Source organism: Enhydra lutris, unplaced genomic scaffold, assembly GCF_002288905.1.
Source record: "Enhydra lutris kenyoni isolate GAN:26980312 unplaced genomic scaffold, ASM228890v2 scaffoldscaffold9, whole genome shotgun sequence".
Lineage (NCBI taxonomy): Eukaryota > Metazoa > Chordata > Mammalia > Carnivora > Mustelidae > Enhydra > Enhydra lutris.
In genome coordinates, this window is record NW_019154093.1 from 7,373,870 (window position 1) to 7,389,125 (window position 15,256).

The following is a 15,256-nucleotide window of genomic DNA, read 5'->3' on the forward strand; positions in this document are numbered from 1 at the left end:
AAGGGCTCATGAATAAGCACTAAGTGTTAACATACTGAAAACCACTTACTTACAGCCTTGTTCCTGAAGGATTGTTTGTCTAAGACATAAAATTATTGACTTACACTTTCTTGAATATCTTCTAAGTATTTGTCTCCTGTCTTCTGACGTTGATTGTCAGTAGAGAAGTATAGTATCAGCTTGATTTTCTTCACCCTAGAAGGGACCTGTTTTTTGGTCTGGTTACTGAAATTATATTTTTACACTTCTTTCACTGGATTTTTTTGTTGATGTTGACCATTTTAGGTCAGTTTTCAAAGGATTCCCTTTGAAAATGTAGGTTCAAGTATCCTGGGGTTTTTTTTATTGTTTAATTTTCTTTTAAAACATTACTATTCTGTTTGCCCCTTGCTGTGCCTTTTTTAGTGTAATTTTTACCATGTGCTCCTTTTTTCAACTTCTAAAAATCTTTTTCTTCCATTTCTTTCATGAATCAGGTCTATGATACTTTTGTCTTTACTTCTTTGACTAGCTGTCTCTTCCCTAAGTTCTTAAATTTCTGCTCAGAGATTTTCCCTCCCTTCCTTCCCTTTCTTTCCTTCCTTCCTTCCTTCTAATGTTTATTTATTTAAGTAATTTCTACACCCAACGTAGGGCTCAAACTCACAACCCCAAGATCGAGAGTCCCATGCTCTTCTGACTGACCCAGCCAGCCGCCCTTGTGAGATTTTCCTAATAGTTGTATTAAGAGGTTTTAAATTCATGGGGCACCTGAGTGGCTCAGTCGGTTAAGTGACCGACTCTTGATTTCAGCTCAGGTCATGAAATCAAGGTCCTGAGATTGAGCCCTGCATTAGACTCCCTGCTCTGTGGGAAGTCAGCTTAAGGATTCTCTCTCCCTCTCCTTCTGTGCCCTGCCCGCCCCCCACTGTTAATATGTGTGCTCACATATGCACTCTCACTCTCAAAATGAATAAATCTTCTTTATTAAAAAAAAAAATTTTAAATTCATGTTAAAAAGTAGTGTTATGGTTTTCATCTACTTTGTGGTAATTTTTTGTTGAGTTTTCTTTGTCAGGGATGTTGTGCCGTTTTGCTTTTTTTATGGCATCTTTCTGCAGATACTTATCACTCTTTTGTTACTCATACTTGAATTAGATGAGCTTTCCCAAACCACATATTGGAAGACTCCAGAGTGGGGAGAGGAGGAACAGGACATTAGGAGCAAGGTGGTTTCCCAGGTTTCTCTTTTCAAGGCCTCTGTCCTCTGTTCTGATGGGTTCTTTCTAAAAATATAGCTATGTCTCCTTTGCCTCTTAGTAATTTACGTGTATATGAGGTGAGAACTACCAGCCACCAGGTCCTTACTAGTTTCTGCTACCAAGGGATACAACGCCTGCCTTTTAAACTGCCTGCTTCAAATGTTAACAGAATTTGTGAAGGGTATACAGGAGTTCTTTGTGGTGTTCTATGAACTTTACTGTAAGTTGAAGTTACAGATGAAAAGTGCATGCCTTGCTTTTAAAGGAGTACTAGTGTCTGAGATCTGTCACTTCCGGACCACCCTCCACTCATTCTCATGGCACTTCTACACCTCCTTTTTCTACTTTCTTCTGAGATTTCCCTGGTAAATCTCAGCTCTAAACATTGCAGTTCCCACTTAGGATAGGACCCTCTCTTTCTGGGAGTGAAAATTTGTTATTCCTTACTAGGTGCTTTTTATACTTGTCTTGCAAAAGTTCTACCACTCCCAAGTACTTTGGGCCATATTCACTTATAATTTGGTATTTCAGTTTTTTAGTGTCTCCTGGGTTCACCAAATACATAGAGGGGTTTTCTTTTCTTTTTAAATACATTTTCTTTGTTGTTCTATATTGGGTTCTAAGGAGAAAAGTGGAAAAATTTGGAAGTAAAATGCTATTTTCTTACTGGAACTTAAAGTCTAGCTTTGGATATTATTAAATAATTTCTAAATAACCCATCGGTCATATAAATCGCAAAGAAAATTTTAAGTATTTTGAACTTAATGATAATGAAGATAATACATATCAGAACTGGTAAGGATAGCTAAAAACAATGCTAAGAGAGAATTTAAAACTTTAAATGCCTATTAGAAAAGAAGAAAAGCATCAAGGACCTAAGTATTCATCTCAACAAGTTATAAAAATAGAAAATAAATACAAAGCAAATAGAAGGAAATAAGCGTTAAAAACAGAAATTAATGAAATAGAAAACAGATTTATTTTGTAGGTAGGAAGACTTGAAAAGTTTTTAAGAAGGTTAGTGACGTGATCATATTTGTTTTCCAGAAAGAGACCTCTGGCAGCAGTGTGGAGAATAGATAGAGGAGAAAAAACTAATCTCAGAAGCCAGTTAGGAGGCTTTTTCAATCACTAGTTCAGGTAAGAGATGGTGATGGTCTAATGTGGGATGGAGAGAAAGGAACCATATTATAAGGAATAAGTTGAAAAAATAGGTTTAAGAGCCATGTCCAGAAAAAAACTTTGGGTATAGTTACTGGCACATGGAACTAAGTGGAAATGAATAGACCAGAAGATTTACTAGGTTTTCGAAAGAATTGCTTTTGGAAATAAACTTATAACCCTGGTATATTTGTCAGGTTCAACCAGGGAAACAGAACCCGTAGATCTAGAGAGAGATTTGGCTTACGTAGTTGCAGGGCCTCGTGAGGCAAGTCTGAAATCCATAGAATGGGCTGTCAGGAAGGGCAGACTGGGACTCGTGGGCATGGGCTGAAGCTGCTGTTCACAAGTGGGAGTTCTCCTCTGTCTCTCTTGGGGAAGCACCAGCCCTGCTGTAAGGCCCTGCTGTTCAGCCCAGCTGAATGAGGCCCACCCAAATTATCCAGGATAATCTCCTTTACTTAGTCAACTGATTATGGATTTTAATTACATCTATTACTTACGCTATAATACCTAGATTAGTGTTCGAATAGCTGACAACTAGTAGCCCAGCCAAGTTGATGCATTTGAAAAACAAAAATATACCTGACCTGCAAAGTTACTCAGTCTTTGAAACAATCTTCATGTTCCCAACCCTTCAGGCTCAGTGACTGTGCTATATTATAAACTAGCTTCCAAAAAGGGCATACTCACCAACCTATAATCAGAATAATGATTCATTCATACCAGGTGTGAATGGTAGTGCTGTCAGTTGAATTGGGAGATAGATGTGCTGTTGCTGATGAATTGGCAGTACATACCATATATAAATAAATCAAATGTTAATATGTCCATAGCTTGAAAATCCTCTGGGACATATGGATAAAGATTATAATAGGTAGTTGGAAATGCAGATACGAAAATCTGTAGTGGTGGGAGCTAGAAGTAAAAGTATGGGAACTCCTCAGTATACAAATTCATATTTGAAACTATAGAAATGGAAAAACTTCTTTAGGAATAGCATTTAAAACAGGAATGAGGAGGATAAAGCCATTGGGAATACTAGTATTTAAGGAAGGAAGAAGGACCAGTAAGCAGATAATGATTATTACAGGCAGTATGAGAGCTAAATAATGGTGTCTGGGAACCCAAGGGAGGAAACATTCATAGGGTAGATAATTTCACAGTTAAGCAGTGGGAACTTTTCCAGTAAAATCAAGAATAAAGCAAGGATATCAAGGCGATGATATTTTAGTAATTTTGTGTTTGCTAACCTCTATTCTTCTTACAGGTTTCAGTCTACATGTTACTTCCTTGAGAAGCAGCATTTGACACCCTTCTCCCTCCCCATATCCAGCCATCCCCCAAGTCTGAATTAGGTATTTCTTTTATGTATTCCCATAGCACAGTGTACTCCCCCTGTAATATAGCACATGTTCCTCAGCATTATAAGTGTTTATTGTTGTCTCCTATTAGAATGAAAGCTCCACAAAGGTAGGGACTGTCCATCTTAATCACCAGTGTACATACCCTCCATGCTTAGCACAGTTCTTGGTCATATGAAGCAAAGAATGAATAGATAAAACCAAGAACATAGAGGAAGAGCATCCAAATATCCTGGAAAGTTAAAAGAATATTTGGACAAGTAAGTGATACAGTGAGATCAAGAGTTTGAATTGAAAAGGAGGTACACATAAATAAGATTTTTGAGAGGTCTCTAAAATAAAACTTGATTGAAAGACAAAAGAGAAAATCTAAATGAATGAAATTGAGAAGACTCAATTTGATAAGATGTCAGTTTTCCCAAAATTAATCTGTAAATGCAGTTTTAAGTAAAATCTTAGGGACGCCTGGGTGGCTCAGTGCGTTAAGCCTCTGCCTTTGGCTCAGGTCATGATCTCAGGGTCCTGGGATCAAGCCCTGCATTGGGCTCTCTGCTCAGCAGGGAGCCTGCTCCACACACACACACACACACACACCCGCCCCGCCTGCCTCTGCCTACATGTGATCTCTGTCTGTCAAATAAATAAATAAAGTCCCAGCAGGGTATATCATGAAACTTAATCAGTAAATATTAAGGTTTATATGGAAAAATAAGTTACCAAGAAAAGCCAATATAATTTTAAAGAAGAATAAAGAAGGAGGAATTGCCCTCTTTATTTTAAAACTAAAACAATTAGTATTCTACACTGCTTTAAGTTCAGGGACAGACAGATCAGTGAAGCAGAATACAGAGACCAGAAATAAGCCGTATGTATATATGGAAACCTTGTAAAATGTCTGGCAGCATTTCATATCATTGAAGAATGAGAATTATTAATAAATGGTGTTTATACAGTTAACTACATGAGAAGAATAAATTAGAACCATTCCACATCACATCCAAAATCTATTTCTAGGTGTATTTTAATCCTAAATGCATAATGCAAAACTTTGAAATGCTTTCTTTCGAAATTCTTTTAGAAGAAAATAAGAGAATTACCTCTAATGTTGGACAAAATATAAAATGTATAAATCAGAAGATAATACTGATAAGCTTGGCTACATCAAAATTTAAAACTTGTATGTTGTAAAGGTAATCATAAACAGTTAAAATGCTAGGAGAATATTTGTAGTACATATAACCAAGAGTTTTACAAAATATAAGGACAGATCAATAGTAAAACAGGTAGTTCAGAAAAGAGGAGACCCAAATGATCAATAAACACATGAAAATCAGAGTCTCAAAAAAGAAAAGAAAAAAATCAGATTCTCAAATTCATTAGTGATTAGCAAATGAAATAAAAAAGTTTCCATTTCAAACCCATCAGATTTATAAAAATTAAAGTCTTTTTTTTTAAATATTTATTTATTTGAGAGAGACAGAGATGATGAGCGAGCATGAGCGGGAAGGATGAAGAGAAGCAGACTCCCCGCTGAGCAGGGGTTCGATCCCTGGATCTTGGGATTGTGACCTGAGCTGAAGGCAGACGCTTTACCAGCTGAGCCATCCAGGTACCCCAAAATTAGTCTTAAATCAAATGTTAGTGAGGATACAAAGTTAAAGGAACTCACACACTATCTGTAGTAATATCATTTGGTATAGCTACTTTGGAAAGCAGTTTTCAGTATCTAGAAAGGATGATGTAAAGATTAAATTACACATATCTTAAAACCCATAATAATATACCATAGAGATAATCTGGCATATGTGCTTGAGGCATTATTTGTTAATAGCAGAAAACTGGAAGCAGCCTAATTCCTTATCAGTGTTTCCTTGGAGGCATTCTGAATACATAAATTGTTATAAAATATTGTGGTATACTCTATGACAGTTAAGTGAGTGTACCAGATCTACACGTATCAGCACAAATTATCATCAAAAACAATGTTGATGGGCGCCTGGGTGGCTTAGTTGGTTAAGCAACTGCCTTCGGCTCAAGTCATGATCCCAGAGCCCTGGGATCGAGTCCCACATCGGGCTCCCAGCTCCATGGGGAGTCTGCTTCTCCCTCTGACCTCCCCTCTCATGCTCTCTCTCACTCTGTCTCTCTGTCTCTCAAAATAAACAAATAAAAAATATTAAAAAAAAAAAACAAAACAATGTTGAGGTGGTAGCAGATACTAAAAGGATAGGTTATCATTTTTGTAAATTTATTTATTTTTTTTTTTAAAGATTTTATTTATTTATTTGACAGAGAGATCACAAGCAGGCAGAGAGGCAGGCAGAGAGAGAGGAAGAAGCAGGCTCCCCTAGAGAGCAGAGAGCCCGATGCGGGGCTCGATCCCAGGACTCTGAGATCATGACCTGAGCCGAAGGCAGCGGCTTAACCCACTGAGCCACCCAGGCGCCCCTCATTTTTGTAAATTTAAAACGGAACAAAAATATATACTGAGTGCGTACAGGTGCAGTAAAATTATCAAAACATAGTTGGGACAAATGGACATCAATTTCAGAATAATGGTTCCCTTTAAGAAGAAAGAAGGAAGAGGGATGGAATAGATTGGTTGGCATAGAATAGATGGACCTAAGGGCTGTATGTTTCAAGAAAAATGTGGGAGTATGTTTATTTTTTGTGAAATAGTATGTATTTACTATCAGAAGATGGATAGCATTTTCAAAAAAGATCTGTGGTATATTAATGAAATGAAAATACAGCTTAGGGGCACCTGGGTGGCTCAGTGGTTTAAAGCCTCTGCTTTCAGCTCAGGTCGTGATCCCAGAGTGCTGGGATCGTGCCCCGCATCAGGCTCTCTGCTCAGCAGGGAGCCTGCTTCCACCTCTCTCTCTATCTGCCCACCTCTCTGCCTACTTGTGATCTCTGTCAAATAAATAAATAAAATCTTTAAAAAAAAAAAAAAGAAAAAAAAATACAGCTTAAAAGTTGAAATGGGTTTGCTTTTTTGTTGTTGTCGTTAAGATTGTATTTATATATTAGAGCAGAGCACAAGAGAGAGTATAAGCAGGGGGATGGGGAGGAGGAGCAGACTCCCAACCCAGCAGGGAGCCCAATGTGGGGCTCAATCCCAGCACTTTAGGATTATGACCTGAACCAAAGGCAGACGCTTAACTGACTGAGCCACCTAGGCACTGTGCCTAGGGTTTTTTAATTGTTTTTTAATTACTTTTTAATTGCCAGTAAAATGTAGTTGCTGCTATGAAAAATAATGAGTGAAAATATTGCACTGACCACCTGATTTGCTTATGTTTCCTTTTTTTTGTTTTTGTGTGATTTGATTTGTGATAGATACCAAGCATCCCTTGTGCTTAGTATATTGCACTGAACAAAATAGCCCTTGTTGAACTTGAAATCTACTGGAAAAGACTAGTATTGATCAATACAAATATTATGAAGGAGAAGTGCTGAGTACAATGGGAACATATAACAGGGATCCATTCTAGTCTCAGGGTTTGAGGAACATGTTCTGAGGAAGTGACAGATTCCCTTTAGGGGAAATTGGTAGTGGAAGTAAGAAGGGAAGAGTGAAGGGCGCCTGGGTGGCTCAGCTGGTTAAGCAACTGCCTTCGGCTCAGGTCATGATCCTGGAGTTCCGGGATCGAATCCCACATCGGGCTTCCTGCTCAGCAGGGAGTTTGCGTCTCCTTCTGACCTTCTCCCCTTTCATGCACTGTCTCTGTCTCTCTGTCGAATAAATAAATAAAATCATTTAAAAAAAAAAAGAATGGAAGAGAGAAGAGTACTCTTAAGTGAGAGAGCAGTTTAATTCTGATTATGTGATGTAATCTTGTCTTCAAAATGATTGTTTTTTGTGGTATTTAATATTCTCCCAACTATGTAATTAGACTTAACTGTAATTTTACCAAACTAAGACTCAAAAAAAAAAAAAAAAAAAATATATATTTAATAATAATATTTTTTTTTTTTTTTAAGATTTTTGAAATTTATTTAACACAGAGAGAGATAGAGGTCACAAGTAGGCAAAGAGGTAGGCAGAGGGATACGGGGAAGCAGGCTCCCTGCTGAGCAGACAGCCCAATGTGGGGCTCCATCCCAGGATCCTGGGATCACGACCTGAGCCGAAGGCAGAAGATTAACCCACTGAGCCACCCAGGTGCCCCTCAAAAATATTTTTTCTTCACATTTCATCATCTCTGAAATTGGGAGATATCTTACAGTTGATGGTTGTCACAGTTTAATTGGCAGGTTTCTTTTTTAGGATACATAAAATACTGATTTACCTTCCCATCACTGGTGTCTTAGAGTCAATGAAATGTGGAATATATTTTTAATTTAGCCTGGATTTAAGCCAAACCCACTTGCAGCTTCCGTTTTAATTACATTTTTAAAAACATCACAGTGAATGTGTGGTATTTATTAGTAGTTGTTCACTTAAGATACTTTTATTTACCACTCATTATATACCAGATAGAATGCTAAGCATTTTACATTTATTATCTCATATAAACTCTACCACAGTTGTATGAGTTAAGTTTAGAGAGAAAAAAATCTCTATAAACTTTCTCTCTCTAAATTGACTTTCTCTTTCTAAAGGTCACATAGTTTTTATTTAATATTCATGTTAAATAATCTGTATATTTGTGAAAAGTTTAGAAATAACAGAAGTAAAAGCAATGAATTACCAAAGTAATAATTAATAAAAGTTTATTGTACACGCACCAAAAACAGTTTGCAAACCGGTAGCTTTCAAGCCAAAACATGGAATGAGTCTCAGGAACATATTGTTATAAAGCAGTTTATATAGAGAGAAAGCAGTAAATGTTTATTCTTCAGTGATTGGTTATAAAATTAGAATTTTCTTAAATGATAGGGAGTTGTTCAGTGGTTATCTAATATCAAACTTGGGAAACAATTCTTTTGTGGGGTTGTTTTTTTTTTGTCTGTTTTTTTCCAATTTAAGTTTTGCTTATGATTTTCAGAGGCATGAGCAAGAAATGACCCAGCTCAAGTTAGTCTTGCAAGATAAGCTATATTAAGCTTTGTTTGTATGGCTAAACTGGTTTTGTCTGCTTAGGGAATTTTCAAGGCTGGTGTCCATTTGCTTTTGATTTTAACAATGTAGTATAACCTAGTAAACCTGTATTAGAATAAAACCGTAGCTTATATTTAAGGCTCAAGGTCACATAGTTTACTTTTAAATGGTAGAGGTCAACTTCTGACTCCAAAGTTATGTCCTTAATATTCACAGCTCTATACTACATCCCTTAAGAAGCAAAATTCCTAGCAGACCGATCTCAAACTGAGGACATCTGAATTGAGAAATATTATGTTATTTTTATTTACTTACTGTGCTTTTTATTAAGAATAGCCTTCTGTAAAACATTCACTGTTTTGCTCCTGGAAGAAAATGGAATATATAAATTATTGTAGAATTTAGTAATTGTAATTTATTCTGCTTCAGAGTCAGAAGTTCACCCAGAATATGCTTCCTTTGCAAGGAAAACAGATTTCTAGTAAATATTACACTATTAGTGTTGCTTGCTTCATATATTTGTCTTGAGTTTGGGTATAAGATCTTTAGGACTAAGAAATAATTTATATTATTCAAATTAGTCCTTACTCAAATTAGCAATAGATCAAAGCAGAACATTTCTTGAGGGTGTAATGAGAGTGATTTCAGGCAGCAGGACAGGAACTTTATCAACATATGGTCTAGCCAGGCAAAGTAAATATATCTGTGTCGGGCTTACCCAGACTATCCTCATATTACAAAAGCAGAATAATGGCAGCAGAAATCTTGATGACAGTCTTCATCCAATCTGTTTCTTGATTCACAGTGTTTCAGCTCATTGAGTATGCCATTCATATTTGGTACACAGCTGTCCTCTTAGAATCTCATATCACTACCCCTCTGGAGAACTTTATCTTTTTCCTTTATTGATCTTCTGTTTCCTATATCCTTTTTCTCTCTGCCCCTCCTTCCTTTTTTTTATTGTTCAGAAGCTTTGTGAGAAAAGGACAGACAAGATCAGAGGGTCATAGGGGAGGGGAAAAATGAAACAAGACGAAACCAGAGGGGGAGACAAACCATAAGAGACTTTTAATCTCAGGAAACAAACTGAGGGTTACTAGAGGGAGGAGGGTGGGAGGGATGGTGGCTGGGTGATGGACACTGGGGAGGATATGTGTTATGATGAGTGCTGTGAATTGTGTAAGACTGGTGATTCACAGACCTGTACCCCCGAAACAAATAATACATTATATGTTAATAAAAAATAAAGTTTCATGAGAAAAGGATATACAAGAGGCAAATATTGTGACACCTTACACACTATAACACAAATGATAGTTTAGCTGGGTTTCTGTGTCAGAAATAATTTTCCTTCTAAAATTTGAAAGCAGTGTTCCATTTTTTAAATAGCTTTAGTGAGATTTTTTTGTACATACCATAAAATTTACCCATTTAGGTATGTATCCGTTGTCTTTTTGTTTCATTTATTTTGCTTTACTTTCTGGAAATTTCCTCAGCTTCATCTTTTAACCCTTTACTCACTTTTTTCATTTCTGCTATTATGTTCTTTTCTAGCTGTTGTTTTTTATTTCCTGAATGATGTACCGTAGTCTTCTTGTTTCGCAATTGCAGTATTCTCTCTTAGCTCACTGAGAATGATTTATTTTGGACTTTCCTTTTTTCTACACATGTTTATGCTTTGCCCAGACTCCTTTTGTTTTGATCTCTGTCTTCCATGTTGGAGGCTTTCTTCAGGTATACACTGTCCTTGATTATCTACACGTGTTTCATTGGGAGTCTAAAACACTGACTAGATGCTCTGAATGCATCAGTGGGGCCTGTTGACTTTGAGCTTCATCATAGGGTGATTTCACTGTGCTGTTGTTAGGGGACCTGCATTTGTATCCTCAAGTCTCTTTGCTTGGTTGGTCAGGTTACTCAAAGATGAGGGTCTTCTGAGCTTCTGCCTGAAGGTCAACAGTCTCACTGTCTACATTCTAGAAGCCAAATTGGACATTCTGGTTGGGAGAAGGTTTGCATTCAGCATTTAATTGTTTATAGTCATTTAATCCCTTATTTTTGGTACAGTCCTGTGCCCACAACTATGCCTGCCCTGCTCCCTCCAAAGAGTGTTTCCTTTATTTTTTCCAGAGAATAAACCTCCAGATTTATGCAGGGATGACAAAGGGGCAGTTGTTCAGCAATGTGGAGTTAGGGGATCTAGGACTCCACCTGCTTCTCAAATAGCTTTCCTCTTTATTTTTTCCACCTTCCCATTCTGTTACTAGTTCAGAGCTACTTAGTGCTGCCACTTCTCATATCTTTTGAAGATTTTATCTTTCTTTGGTTCTTACATTTCCCAACATAGCCACCTCAGGATTTCATTTTCTTGGATCTATTATGTCAGTTACAATCTGTCCACTTGCTTTTCATCTTCTAAAATATTAATGGACTTCCTGTTTTCTGTTCTCCTAAGATTATCTGTCTTTTAAAATTCCTCACCATGGTTATAGTAGAGTTTGGGGATTGCGGAAGGAATGAAATGAGCTGCTTGTTGGTAATCTGTTGTCTTAACCCAGAATCTGTTCTTAAAGGGCAGAGGCTTTGTCTGGGTCATCTCTAAATTTCAACCCATAAGGGAGTCCATACAGTACAGTAGATATTTAATAAATGTTTACATGGATGATTAAGTCTTGTTTAACATCTATAAAACTCAGTTGATAGCAAGTTTGTGATGAAAGCCTAGCTTCTTGCCACATGGATCTCTCTATAGATTTGGTTAAGTGTCCTAACGATAATTGTGGGTGTCCTTCTCTGGAGCAAGTAATCCATGATAGAGCAGGTAGAAGCTATAATGACTTTAAGGCCTAGCACTGAAAGTTACATTCTGTCATTTTCATAATATCCTGTTAGTTACACAGATAGTTATACTTAGAGTAGGAAAGACTTACACAAAGGTGTGAATCCCACAAGGCAAGACTTACTAGGGGCTTCTTGGAGGCTGGTTATCACACAAAGTTTCCATCCAAAGTTAACAAATCAGGGTGCCTGGGTGGCTCAGTCGATTAAGCAGCTATCTTTGGCTCAGGTCATGATCCTGGAGTCTGGGATTGAGCCCAGAATCGGGCTCCCTGCTCAGCAGAGAGTCTGCTTCTCTCTCTCCCTCTGCTGCTCCTCCTGCTTGTGCTCACTCACTTGCTCTCTCTGTCAGATAAAAAAATCCAAATTAAGTAGAAGTTGAGAAATAATAAAGATCAGAGCAAAAATTAGTTAAATAGAAAATAGCACAGAAAATGCATGAAGCCCCTTGGTTCTTTTGATAAAATTAATTAAATCCTAGCAAGACTAATCAAGAAAAATAGAAAAAACAGATTATTGGCATGAGGAATGAAAGAGAGGGTATAACTAAAGATCCTTCAGAATTGAAAGGTTAATAAGGAAATGTTATGAACTTTATACCAATTAATTTTATAACTTAAACAGAACTTTATAGAAATTGATTTGGAAGAGTAATCTGAATAGCTCCTTTTTTTTTTAAGATTAATTAATTTATTTATTAGAGATCACAAGTAGGCAGAGAGGCAGGCAGAGAGAGAGGAGGAAGCAGGCTCCCTGCGGAGCAGAGAGCACGATGCGGGTCTCAATCCCAGGACCCTGGGATCATGACCTGAGCCAAAGGCAGAGGCTTTAACCCACTGAGCCACCCAGGCACTCCACTGAATAGCTCTTTATTAAGTTCATTATCCCTTGAAAACTCCAGTGATTTAACTGGTGGATTTTATCTAACATTCAAGGAAAAATAGTACCAATCTTTCACAAATTCAGAAAATAGAGGAGGAAAGACTTTCCAGCTCATTTTATGAGGCTAGTGTACCTATGATACAGACACTTGACAAAAACAATATAATCCTCTCAATAGACAGAAAAATCATTTGACACATTTTTAACATTCTCCTGATAAAAATTTGCAGTGAACTAGCAATAAAAGGAAACTTTAACTTGATAAAAGCGTGTAGAAAAAACATAATGGGCATCATTATAAAAGGTAAAAATGTTTAATGCTTTTGCTTTTAAGATAAAAAACAAGGCAGGGATACTTGGTTTTCACTGCTTGATTCAACATTGTGCTAGAGGTCCAAACTAATGCAGTAAGGCTAGAAGAATAAAGACATAATATTGTAAAGGAAGAAATAACACTGCCCCTGTTTGCAGAAGACATAATTCCCTACGTAAAATATCCTAATGAATCTACCCCAAAAAAACTCTACTGGAATTAATAGATGAATTTAGCAAGGACACAGGATACTAATAGCATGTACAAAAATCAGTGTAAGCAGTATAATAAGAAATAATACCTGCATTCACCAATTAGAAAAATAAAAATACCATTTATAATAATACCAAAAAATGTAACATTTAGGAATAGATCTAAAGAAAGATGTGTAAGGCTTCTATACTGAAAGCTACAGAGCTTTCCTGAGAAAGACAAGGAAGATATAAATAAAGATAACCATGTTCTTAGATCAGAACACTCAAATTGTTAAGATGTCCATTCTTCTGGGGGACCTGGGTGGCTCAGTGGGTTAAGCCTCTGCCTTCAGGTCATGATCTCAGGGTCCTGGGATCAAGCCCTGTGTCAGGCTCTGCTCAGCAGGGAGCCTGCTTCCCCATCTCTCTCTGCCTGCCTCTCTGCCTACTTGTGATCTCTCTCTCTCTCTCTCTCTCTGTCAAATAAATAAATAAATAAATAAAATCTTAAAAAAAAAAAAGTCCATTCTCCCATGAGGCTCCTGGGTGGGTCAGTCAGTTGAGTGTCCAACTCTTGGTTTCCACTGGTGTCATGGTCTCTGGGTCCTGGGATCAAGCCCTGCCTGGGACTTTGCACTCCACTGGGAGTCTGCTTGAGGATTTCTCTCCCCCTCCCCCCTTTCCTGCTCACACACTAGTGTTCTCTCTCTCTCTCTCTCTCCCTCTCCCTCTCTCCCTCCTTAGAACAGATGAATAAATCTTTTTTTAAGTGTCCATTCTCCCCAAATTGATCTGTAGACGCAACACAGCCCCTATGGAAATTTCATCAGATTTCTTCTTAAATACGAGTTGATACACTGAGTGTTCATAAGATTTATATGGAAATACGGAGAACCTAGAAGAGCCAAAAACATCTTGAAGAAGCACAAAGTGGGAAGATTTATTACTACCTGGTTTTAAAGATATGCTATAAAGCTATAGTAATCAAAACTGTGATGTTGGAGTAAAGGTAGACATGTAAATCGGGTTACAATAACTCGATATTACTCGATATATAGTAATAACTACAGATACTTGATCTTTTTTTTCCTAAGATACTTGATCTTAGATCATCACAGGCTGAGAAGCAATTAGAATAGATATAGAAGTAGCCCCGCTCATGCGGTTGATTGATTTTTTTTTTTAAGATTTTATTTATTTATTTGACAGAGATCACAAGTAGGCAGACAGGCAGGCAGAGGGAGAGGAGGAAGCAGACTCCCTGCTGAGCAGAGAGCCCGATGATGCGATGCGGGGCTCGATCCCAGGACTCTGGGATCATGACCTGAGCTGAAGGCAGAGGCTTTAACCCACTGAGCCACCCAGGCGCCCCGGTTGATATTTGACAGAGGGGACAATATAATTCAGTGAAGATAGGATAGTCTTAATAAATGATACAAGAACAACTGGATATGGGTATAAAAAAGTAAACATAACCCCTACTTGAAACCATACTCAAGAATTAATTCTAGATATATCACAGGCCAAAACATAAAGCTAAAACTGGGAAATTTCTAAGAAAATAGGAAAAATATTCATGTCCTTGGAGTGAAAGAGTTCTTGATGTACTGGAAACCCCCTTTAAGTGTCCTTCAGAACACTTAAGCAACTACTGGGAGAAAACATTTACAAAACCTATATCTAAACAAAAGATTTATGTCCAGAATATGTGAAAAACTTATACCAGACAATTTAAAAAGTGGTCAAAGGCAGACACTTAACAAAAGGTGTATGTGAATGGCAGATAAGCACTTGAGAAGATGCTAAAACATCATTGCTCGTCTGAAAAATGCAAATAACCCCAACGAGCTATCACTTCACACCCAGTACATTGACCAAATAAAGAAGACTGGAAATACTAATGTTGGCAAAGATGTGGAACAACTGGAAATGGTAGGAGTATAAATTGTACAACCACTTGGAAAAATATTTTGGCGTAGTCTTTTCAAATTAAACATGCTCTTGCCTTATGACCCACCAGTTTTGTTCCTAGGCCTTTCCCCAAAACAAATGAAAAAAGTCATACAAAGATTTGTGTATGTATGTTTGCTTGTTCATAATAACTAGAAACTGGTAACAACCCAAATATCTAAAAACAAGAATGGAGAAACAAATTGTGATCTGCGCATATAATAAAATACTACCCAGAGGGGCTCCTGGGTGGCTCAGTTGTTAAG

At 37.3% G+C, this 15,256-nt stretch overlaps 1 protein-coding gene across 3 annotated transcripts in view; it reads left to right on the forward strand.

Moving 5' to 3' along the window:
• Positions 1–15,256, forward strand: part of LOC111142870 (protein argonaute-3) — a 145,738-nt gene that overhangs the window by 60,785 nt on the left and 69,697 nt on the right. The window contains exon 1 of one of the 3 annotated variants that reach the window (XM_022496242.1): positions 3,739–3,760. The exons of the other annotated variants lie outside the window; for them this stretch is intronic. The gene's annotated coding sequence lies outside the window, so the exon portion shown is untranslated. Of the gene's footprint in view, positions 1–3,738; positions 3,761–15,256 lie in introns of those variants that run through there. 3 annotated transcript variants of the gene reach the window in all.